This window comes from Trematomus bernacchii, unplaced genomic scaffold (genome assembly GCF_902827165.1).
Source record: "Trematomus bernacchii unplaced genomic scaffold, fTreBer1.1, whole genome shotgun sequence".
Lineage (NCBI taxonomy): Eukaryota > Metazoa > Chordata > Actinopteri > Perciformes > Nototheniidae > Trematomus > Trematomus bernacchii.
The window spans coordinates 27,956,924-27,968,290 of NW_022987720.1; positions in this window are offsets into that span (position 1 = coordinate 27,956,924).

An 11,367-nucleotide genomic window follows, 5' to 3' on the forward strand; every position below is an offset into this window, starting at 1 on the left:
AAGCTAACCAACTACTTGCTCTAGGTTCAAACGTAAATTATACGTTGATAGTATGTAAAAAATATACTTAAAATAAGTCACTGTAACCTTTTTTCTTCCCGATACACAGACAGCGGTCTCCTTTGTGAAAAACGTGTTTGTTTGACCCATGTATTATTTGCCCTCCTGCTTCCAGATAACGTGGGTTATATTCTAATAAGAGAGCTTTACTTTTCCACTACAAACAGTGAAGAACAGCCTATAGATATTCAGCTGATTCCTCCTTGTTGATATTCCTCCTCCATCTCCTCGTCTCCTGCTGCTTTCACTGCCTGAAGAAGCTGCTCGCTCACCTTAATGAGCTGCTCTCATGTTTGTGTTTCCTGTGCTGTTGTGCCTGGGTTCAGTTTGTGTGATCTGCCCCTTTAATCATCACTGGACTCCATCAGGCCTCCATTTTGGCAGCCCAGTAATGAAGCTGCTGGTTGTGATAAAATGGAGGAAAGTTCAGCTTCCTCTGCTGCAGAGCTGACCGCGGGAGACACATTTTCCATGCTGACCGTTCATGACTGCCCTCAAAGAGCTGGCAAGGGTGTGTGTGTGTGTGTGTGTCTTTTGAATTCCTGTGTGCCCACGTGTAATCAAATCTTTGCTGACATGAACTGAGTGTGTGTTCCTGTTTCACGGTGAGAGCAGCAGTCAGGGGTTCGGCCGCCTCTCTGCTTCTCCCAAAGGACCAACATCAGCAAAACATCAGAACCTGCTGGGAGCTTCCTCTGACTGACTGACACACACACACACTCACACTCACACTCACACTCACACTCACACACATACACACACACACTGGAACACACATCCTCACATACTCTGGCACACACATCCTCCATCCTACCTCAGCAGCGCCTCACACACCCTCTTGTGGGTGTGTCAGCATGCAGCGTTCTGATTGGTCGACATCACAAGAACAGAGGCATTCTATTGGCTGAAGTTTCATTGCAGCCTAAACACAGCGAGTGGAGGAGTAGAGATGCAATTGTGTGTGTGTATGGGAGTGTGTGAACTCATTGCCCCACCTCTCTTTCTGTCTTTGCTTCACTCCTCAGCTCTTTCAGGCACTTGTGTGTGTGTTCTTGTTCTTGTTCATGGTGCATAATGAGGACAAGTCAATTTCATTGACAAAGTGAGGACATTTTTAGAGATTTAAAGAGGACAAATTCTGCTCATTTTCAGCTTCATATTAGTATTATTTTGTGTCTCTACTGGGACATGTTTCCATGCTTTAATGTTCAAAAAGCTCTTTATTTTTCTCATACTGCCTGTGCTGCAGCACCTCTTTTCACCCTATGTCTGAAACCAGAGCCCAGTCTGCTCTGATTGGTTAGCTGGCTGGCTCTGTTGTGATTAGTCAACCGCTTAGAGATGTCCTGCCTTTTAGCGTTCAATGTGTTGGAGCGCTAGCCAATAGAACCGCGAGTTTCAAATAGTGTTGTCACTATGTTACAGGAGTAAACAAAGGAGTCCAATGGAGGCGTTTCAGGCAGTGTTTGGGAGAGAAACTCCTTCTGGAGGGAACTTATGGATTTTAGCCTTTGCAGACGGTTTACATGCACAAAAGCCTATATAACACACTACAGGAAAGGGAAAACCCAAAAAAGCATAATAGGGCCACTTTAAGTCAGGGTAAGGTATTTATTTGTGTTGGTTAAGTTTCGGGTAAGGGGCTAGGTAATGCATGTCAATGATCACAAAGATAGAAGAACAGGAGTGTGTGTGTGTGTGTGTGTGTGTGTGTGTCGTACACACCGGTTTCCCAGGAGACAGGTATGGGGGCGTTCAAATGCAGACTGAGCACAAGCAGTTTGTGAGGCTTGTTTTTCTGTCTGCTCTCAAACTTTCATAACACTGTTTGTCCTTCAACTCTAACAAGAGAGATAAAAAGAGTTTTCTGTTCTTCCACAACTTTCTCCTCATTCCCTCGTTCTATCAGACTGTCTTTCTTTTATTCTCACATCAGACATTCTCAAATTACTTGTGCATTTTTTCCCTCTGTTTTCCTCCTTGCTTGTGCAATCAACATGGAGACAACTGAAACATCTTTATGTCATAGTGTGGTGCGGTAATGAGTCCTGAATCTGGGAAATAGTACGCTTTTTAGCACTTCTGGTTCCCTTGTCTCTTAAGAAATGTTGACATTTTGTTCTACAACGTAAAATCCATTAGTAAAAATCCGACAGGTGAACGTCTAAAGCTTCTATGTGTTTTAAAAGCAAGTGGTTGCTAACAAATGTCTGAATGAGTCTTTTAAACACCATCATGTCAAACATTAGCCGCTGGCTGTTAGCTTAGCGGTGGTGACGTGAAGTCATGTGACGATGTAGCTCCTTTATAGCCTAGCGTTAGCATTTTGCTTCTGGTGATTGCATTTATGCTTCAAAAATCACAAAGTGGAGTTAATATGAGATTATCCTGCTGAAAATATTAGTATCATAAATGCGTGTTTGCCACATTATCCCATTGGCTTTTTTTATATTTTGGGGAGAAAAACACTATTTAAAGTTGGGAACCACTGACATTGGACTTCTTTCTATTTACCTTTTGTATGAAGTGTGTGTGTGTGTGTGTGTGTGTGTGTGTGTGTGTGTGTGTGTGTGTGTATGTGTGTGTGTGTGTGTGTGTGTGTGTGTGTGTGTGTGTGTGTGGCCTAGCATTACTATACTTGTGGGGACCTGAATCTGTTTACACAGTCACGTGTGGGGACTCGCCTCCCTTATGGGGACATAATGGAGGTCCCCATAAGGGGAATCATTAATTTTAGGGTGAAGACTTGGTTAGGGTAAGGTTAAGGGTTAGGGTTAGGCATGTGTTGGTTATGGTTAAGGTTAGGATAAGTCTCCAGGAAATGCATATAAGTCAATGTAATGTCCCCTGAAGTAATGTATACATGGTGTGTGTGTGTGTGTGTGTGTGTGTGTGTGTGTGTGTGTGTGTGTGTGTGTGTGTGTGTGTGTGTGTGTGTGTGTGTGTGTGTGTGTGTGCGTTTGTATTTGTGTGAGTGTATGTTTGTGTCTGGCTTTTGATCTTTTGCCTCTTTTGATGAATTTGAATGTGAAATGACAACTGAGCCTTACAAATATTAGTTCAGAGTGCGATCACACACACATGGAAGTGTGTGCGTGTATGTGTGTGTGATGTACTGCATATCAATCAGCTATCTATTATTCATACTGACAACGCAATGAATGAAACATCACAGTCTTTGTATTTCCAGGCATGTTTACTTCTCTCTCTCTTTCACACACTCTCTTTATGCCTGTCAAACACACACACAGATGCCAGTGTGAGTATTTAGACAGAAGTGACAGTGTGAATGAATTTGATTGTAGCTGTGAACACACGGTGATGCCCACTGAATACCTGACAGCTGAAGAATAGCAGCTCCTGAAGAGAGACATGATTTAGTTTTAAAATCTCTCTAAACACTTTACTCGTCACTTTTTCCAGAATCCAGACGACAAAAGAGTTGATTAAAACGTTGATATTCTCCTCTGGTCTGCCTTCTTTTGTTACCCGTCGCCCACAGTAATCAGCTTGTGAGGCAGCAGCCTTGTGGACTTTCCCCTGGGTTTTGCCTTACAGGACACAGGCTGCTTTCTCTGATGATGTGGAAGTTGTTTTGACCACAGCCTGACGGGAAGCTCTGCACACATTACATTACTCGTGGCTTATAACAGATGGAGACATTTCCAGTGAAGATTATGTTATCATTTATTCATTTATAGCTTATTTTATTTATTCTTTTAGTGCACATTTTGACTATATCTTCTTATTTTTCTTTAAATATTTAAATGTATTGTATTTGATCTTTTTATTGCACATTTTAATTTTAACTTTGTATGTTTTGTTTAGTATTATTTATAAGCCTTTTATCGCCTGTTATTTTTCTCATGTTTCTATAAATATTTGTATTTTATTTTATCTTTTAATTGCACATTTTGACTTCCACTTACTTGTGTTTATGGACATTTTTGTATTAATTTTAATCCTTTCATTGCAACATATTTTTATTCAATTTAATGTTATTTCTTTTGCACATAATATACTCAATACTAATGTTTATATATCTATACAGTTCGAGGCTAGCTGCAGGAGACGTCTCCCCACCGCCCGGGAAGCTCTCCGTCATATTTCATTTTTATTTGTTGTACGCAGGGACAGGCTGTGTTTATCGTCCTCTATCCATCCTACTTACGAGACGTATCTGAACATCGTGTCACTTATCAGGATCCCATTGTCTGTTCTCATGGCCAATCCCCTGTTCTATGTTTTTTTACCCCCATATCATCCATCACCTCTCCATACTCTCTCTTGTCATTCCTTCAGTTCTTCATGTTTCGCCAATTTTCTCCATCTCTACTCTCTTTCAGCCATTCTTCTTCCTCCTTCACCATTTTAAGTGTATTTGCGTTCTCCTTCTTAACCCCTCTGTCTCATAACCTGTATTTGTTTTTCTCTCTCTCTCTTCCTCACTTTTGCTCTAATCTAAGTCAAGTCAACTTTACTTATATAACCTCAAATCACAGGTCTGCATCAGAGGGCTGCACAAACAGACCCAACATATATAAGAGGCACTATCATGCTAATCTCCAGGTTCATATTTATACTTTGTGTCTCTACTGTGACATGCTTAAATGCTTTAAAGCAGGGGTCTCAAACTCAAATACACAGTGGGCCAAAATAGAAAAATGGGTACTAGTCGAGGGCCGGACTGGTTCAATGTTTATTGCATAACTTATTGAAATGAACTTATTGCACATATTAAACCTGGAACTAACAAAGCTTAAATTATTGCCTATAAAAACAACATTAAACATTAAATAATCAGTTGCATTCATTTCTTATGGCTCTATCTCCAGAGTCATTTCTTATGATTACATTTTTCCACAGGCCAACAACAGCTTCAAAAAAACTATTTCCCTCAAAGAACAAACCAAACATGCCCTGTTGTCGTGAGAGAAAAAGTGCAGAAGGAAACATCCATTAAAACTCAGTGTGCTGCTCTGTGATGCTAGTTCAAGCCAGATACTTGGCATCTCATCTTGGGTGCAAGTTCATCAATGTTTGGGGTCAGGCTCTGAGCTGAGGAGATCCTCAGGATTGAGTGAAGGTGTGCGTGCAATATACCGGCAGGCCAGATCTAATAGTAATTAAAAATTATCCTGCGGGCCGAAATTAAATCCACCAAGGGCCTGATTTGGCCCCCGGGCCTTGAGTTTGACACATGTGCTCTAAAGTTTGGAAAATGTCATTATTTTTCTCACACTGACTGTGCTGCAGCGTCTCTTTTCATGTTTTCTTACTTGCTTCCCTAATAGGGTTTCATCAACACCACAGAGACAGTAAAGAAAAAGAGGAACCATTTTAATGACATGCAGCATTCTCACATCAATAAAACATCAATAGTCAAACAAACAAGCCTATAGTTAAAAAGATTGGCTGTTTTTGCTTTATGGCACGAAGTGAAAAAGATTTATGGAAAAAATGTGTTTAAACTCACATAGTTATTCAAGTAATATACAGTAATCTATTTTAGGAAGCATGATGGAACCGGAAAGAGCACACACATCAGTAAAGGTGTGAGTTTATCATCATGTGTTTCCTCATAATGAGACATCACAGTTCAATTGAAGAGTATTGACCTTTAAAGCATTACAACACAGTCATAGTGTTTCACCTTCCTCTATCTCCTCCATCTCTCTCCTCCCTTCCTCTCTTACAGTATGTGGAGCAGCATGACTAATGATCAGTTTCTCCGTCACACACCAGAGACTCTCTTCCCCTGCAGCCACATCCAGAATTAGCACACGAATACACACAGGCATAAAAACACCCAGACATTCATAGTTATATGTACACACACTTTGACCTCCATAACACCAAGAACACCATGATAAGATAGAAAATGGCCTTGTATGGTTTCGTACGGAAGCCAAAAGAAGCTAGGAAAAAAATGTAGGTTTCTTTTCTGTTTTTAAGAATTGGGGGAAAATAGGTTTGCTATGATAGTCTTTCTTACTTCAACGTTTATTTGTAAGGATCATTCTTTAAAGAACATCATGTGACATAAAACACTTTAAATGTACCCTGTGTTCAGAGTGCAGAGGTGGGAGAAGTACTCCGATCTTGTACTTGAGTAAAAGTAGAAGTACCAGAGTGTAGGAATACTCTGTTACAGTAAAAGTCCTGCATTCAAAATGTTACTCAAGTAAAAGTAGAAAAGTATTATCATCAAAATATAGTGAAAGTAGCGACAGTAAAAGTATTCATTGTGCAGATTGGTCCATTTCAGAATAATAGATATGATATGTTTTATAATGATTGATCATGAAAGTGTTCTCAAAGCTGGTAAAGGTGCAGCTAGTTTGAATGACTTTGTATACTGCAGGGTAGCTTGTGAATTTACTCCAGGTGGAACTAAAGTCTGATTTAACACTTGGTTATATTTCACATCATTCATCCACATCTGTGAAGTAACTAAAGGTATTAAATACATGTAGTGGAGTAAAAGTACACCATTTACCTCTGAATTGTAGTGGAGTAGAAGTAAAAAGTAGCATAAAGAGGAAATACAAATACTTCAAGGTTCAAGGTTCTTTATCGTCAAACTAACATAGCTACAGAGTAATTATGTCGTTGAAAATCTTAGGTCACAGGCTTCTCCAACAATGCAATATAATAATACAGATAGTAAAAGTAATACAAAAAGAAAAATAGTTCTAAATAAAGTGAGAGAGAAAAAAAGTGGAATAGTGCAGTACGAGTCTATATACAAGTTATTGGAATGATATATTAGATAGTAGATAGATATTACTAAGTAGCAGATGAATGTTATGAAATTGTTTCAGCAGTTCAATTGTTTAACAGTCTCACCGCCTGCGGGAAGAAACTGTCTCAGAATCTTTTTGTTTTTGCCAGGATGCTGCAACATTTAACTGAAGTACTTGAGTAAATCTACTTAGTTACTTCCCTCCTCTGTCAGAGTACATGGAGTGTAAAATGTGTGTAACATTAACTTTTGTATTCCAATGTTTGAACTATTCTTATTTTCTGTGTATTAAGTGGCTAACACTTCCATTAGGAGAAACGTGCTGCACTTTCAAAAACGATGCAAACGTAAAAACAGACTTTTCCTTGCGGCTCTCTCACACAGGTGTTTAGCTCGATAAAGACACTGACCTCTGATCTGTAATACAAATAGTCTTCACTTGAGTCTATTTGAACCTGAACTGCTGTAACTGCTCACTGTCTCAGGATGTTTTCTGAGCTGCAGCGCTCTCTGCTGGACAGAAGCTGTTAATACGGATATCATTTAACTTGTGGATCCCTGCAGGATGAAGTCACATTTATCTTGTCCCCGCACAGGCAAAGGCATTCAAAAAAATTGCTCAAGGACACTTAAGACACTACTTGCACTGAGGATGAGAAACCCTGTTGCATTTCTTGTGTTAAAGTAGATCTGTTTATACTCTGTGGAGGCATGTGGTGCAGTGGGTTGTGTGTTGGTGTTCGGATCACGGGAGCACAGGTTCAAACCCCACTGCAGTCAGCATGTCGTTGTGTCCCTGGGCAAGACACTTCACCCCAAATTGTGGGGATTGTCCACAGTATTGAGTATGTAAGACGCTTTGGATAAAAGTGACATGTAATGTACTTCAGTTCTGAAAGAAGGGATTAAACCTGCTCCTAATGTTTCAGAAATCATAATCATAAATCCTTTATTAGTCTGACAGCTGGGAAATGAACTGTTTTACAGAACAAATAAAAGGACAGTGCAGAAACCAAGAACAAATTAAGTTAGTAGACTAACATACTCAATAGAGAAGCAAGCAAATGTTACAAATAATCCAAAATGTACATATCCGTGGTAGGAAAAAAGTAATAACAATATAAAGAAATAAGTGAACAACGAAAAGGTGCAACACATTGTAGAAAAGTGTACAATACACATAACAGTATTTATCATGTTTCATGTTTGAGTTAACACAGATCATAAGATTATCAAAAATAAAATGTAAAAAAGATGTGAGACCTGAGGCCTGTACTACGAATCAAGATTTTCGTTTAGCAAGCTAACTTCAGGGGTTTCCGGTCCTACGACGCTGGTTCTCTTTTTAGCAGGCTAGATTTCCATGGTAACTTATGCTGAGCGGCAAACCTGCTCCGGAGCAGGTTAGGTGGCAGGCTAAGAGATCAACTCAGTGAAAGCACTGCCTGCTGACCAATCAGAGCTCCGTGTGCGGAGTTTAAAGCGATCAATTCATATTACAGGATAGAGGAAATACAGAAAAACTGCCGTTGCAGGAAAGACGGCCGGCCAAAATCAACTGACTGTGTGAACGTGAAAATTAATAGAATATCCCCTCCCATCTTCAGAGCAATCTGACTATTATAATATTAGCGTTAAGAAAGCTTACTTAAATATCTGCCACGACATAAGTAACCGGATCAGAGTAACATTAAGTACAGTCCGCGGCACTGTGAGTGCAGACGTCGATGTGTCCCATTATCATTCATATCATATCACATCATAATGTATCATATATTTCCTTATTTGAGTCAGCTTCTTGAGCCGTATCTGGCCGTGCAACACTCACAGTGTCACATACTGTATGCAGAAGTATTATTTTAAAGCTCCCATGTCATGCTTTTCCGGTTATTACCCGTCCCCTTGTGTGTTATGAAGGTTTTTATGCATGTAAACGGTGTGCAGAGTCAAAACCCTCAAAGTACACCCTGTAGCGAGTAAAACTCTAACACAGAAAATACCTCCCCAAAACGCCTCGTTGGAGATACGTCACTGCCCATTTGATTCTTCCGGGTACCGCATGATGTCATGCGGTACCCGGAACGAAATGGACCAATCCCGAAGAGCTATGGCCACACCAGCAGCGGCGTGTTCCTCCTCCAGAGGTTCGAAGAACCGGCATTTCACAGACGAAAGCTTCCAAAACATTGCCCAGTTTGAGGCCGGATATGCACAGCTTGTTTGGACCGTTTGGAGCAGGGGAAGATCTGGGTATACAACCTGTAAGTTTGCATTGTTATTTGTGTATTTATCAAACAAGACTGTTTAAATGTGTAAACTGTGTTGGACTGCTAAGCCATTGACACAGTGCTAACTGTGCTAACTAAGTTGCTAGAGTTTCCATATATCAACTCTAATATCAGCAGATGGCCTTGCATACATGTATCTCATAGCAGGAGAATGTCTGCATTCACACACAAAATACCTATTGACAGTATACTGCGTGATTTGCCGGTCAGTCGCGAAACGTAATTACATTATAGCTGGCGTAGCGATCTAACACACGGAGCTAGAGCTAGTTTTGGTCAGAAAAACATTTTTGTGATGCTACGTTGCTAGCGTTTAAATATATCAACTACAATGTCAGCAGATGGCCTTACATGTTTGTCATGGCAGGAGAATGTCTGCAGTCACACACACGGAATACTCATACAGTATACTCCGGTTTACCGTACATTGTGACCGTACATATACTGCATGTAGCTAACGAGGCTAGCTGTATGCTAGCGCAAAACAATGTATTCATGCAAGTTACATTGTATGGTAGCAGAATACCCGTATACGATTGCAATTATAAACACGTTATTGCTAGCCTAATATGAACCACTAGCTTTTGTTCATAGTAGTTTTATTACACTGCATTATAGTTGCCTTTCCTCCAAGCTAACGTTCATATCGTGTTAGCTACCAAGGTAAACAAAGCTAGGTTAGCATATTAGCAGGCAAGCTGTTCATTACACAACTACTACTAACGAATCTAAAACAACTAAGTTTCTCTAATATTTTGTGATTTGCATTTGATTTCGTCCAGCTAGATCCTGGCGGACAATCCATGACGGGGAAGGGATTCTACTACTACTGAGGCCTCGTGCTAAAAGGCACCGCACCGCACCGGCTGTGCGCAGGCAAGAGGAGGAGGAATGGATGATATACCGTGTGTATATATGTATATTTATGTTCATTTTGTACATTTCTAAAAATAAAGTTTAATGGAAATACTTAGTAGGCCTATCCTTTCTTCCCTGAATTCATATATAGCAAACCATGATTTGATTTCTCATCAAACAGTAGTAGTTTATAACGGGTAAAAATAACTTACTCTTTGTTATGAGAGTAGCTCGTAGGCCACAACGGAAAGACAAGGAGACATACACGAGTTTACAAAACCACGGCACATTTATTGTGGTAAATGCAGAGACAGGTGGTTGAGAGGATCGCAGAGTTAGTCTTCCTGCAGCCGCTTTGGAGAGAGACTGGGGCCGTAGTGTCCGGAGGTGTCCGTGATCGTGCTGATTAGCCTCTTCAGCTCCACCCCTTCGTAAGACAAAGGCCCTGGGGCCGTCACACTCTTCTATAACAACAGTTAAAAATATATAAGTATATAAAATATACCGCTGTACCGACGCCATGATAAGACTGATGTTACGCTGAGAGCAGCCGGGAAAAGCACTGACATGGGCGCATCCTCTCTGGTGGTTGACTAATCAGAACGAGTGGCCGAGCTGACCAATCGGAGCACACTAGGCTCACAGGGAGGGGGGGGCAAGAGCTCCAACGAGTCGTTTAGTGGAGAAAGTGAATACTGCTGAATACACATGCTTGACAGAGATGCTGTATGCGAAACCAATGTGAGTTTGGAAAATTGCACAGTATAAATCTATTTTAGTATACCTCAACAATGTAATTATGATCAGTGGAAATGGCCATGACATGGGCCCTTTAAGCAACACATTAAGTTGACCCTAATTAAAGTCAGATCGTGTCTTAGACGGGGCAGTGATTTCATAAACCTGTTAATGTACGCATTCAAACGCTTTTTCTTTTACCAGCTGTATTCACCTTGCAGGTGCAGCTATGTGGCTTTTATCCTGGATAAAGTGTTTAAGTCATGGATGTTTAAAGTTTAACTTCTTCATATTTGACTAATATTAAAGTTCACTTTTCATTCAGGAAGTATGACGCTGCGCTGTCAGTACGCTTGTCCGTGTTTGAGATTGGTCGAATGCTCCAAATACCACCCCTTTCATGTGAACGCGCACCTAACTAGATAGGACACGGCTGGCTTGAGCGATCCACTTGATAACCAGCGTCGTAGTACAGTTTAGCCAGAGCGCGTATGTTTTGGATTGGGCCAACCGGCTAACTCAAACATATCCAGGTTAGGTTGAACCAGCTTCGTAGTACAGGCCTCTGGTGTAGCAGGTCAGTCCGATTCCCTCATACTGTGGCAGGCAGAGACAAACGAATGCAGCTTTCTTTGAGTAATATCTTTAGTTTTTCATTTTCTTTTTTAAATATTTGAG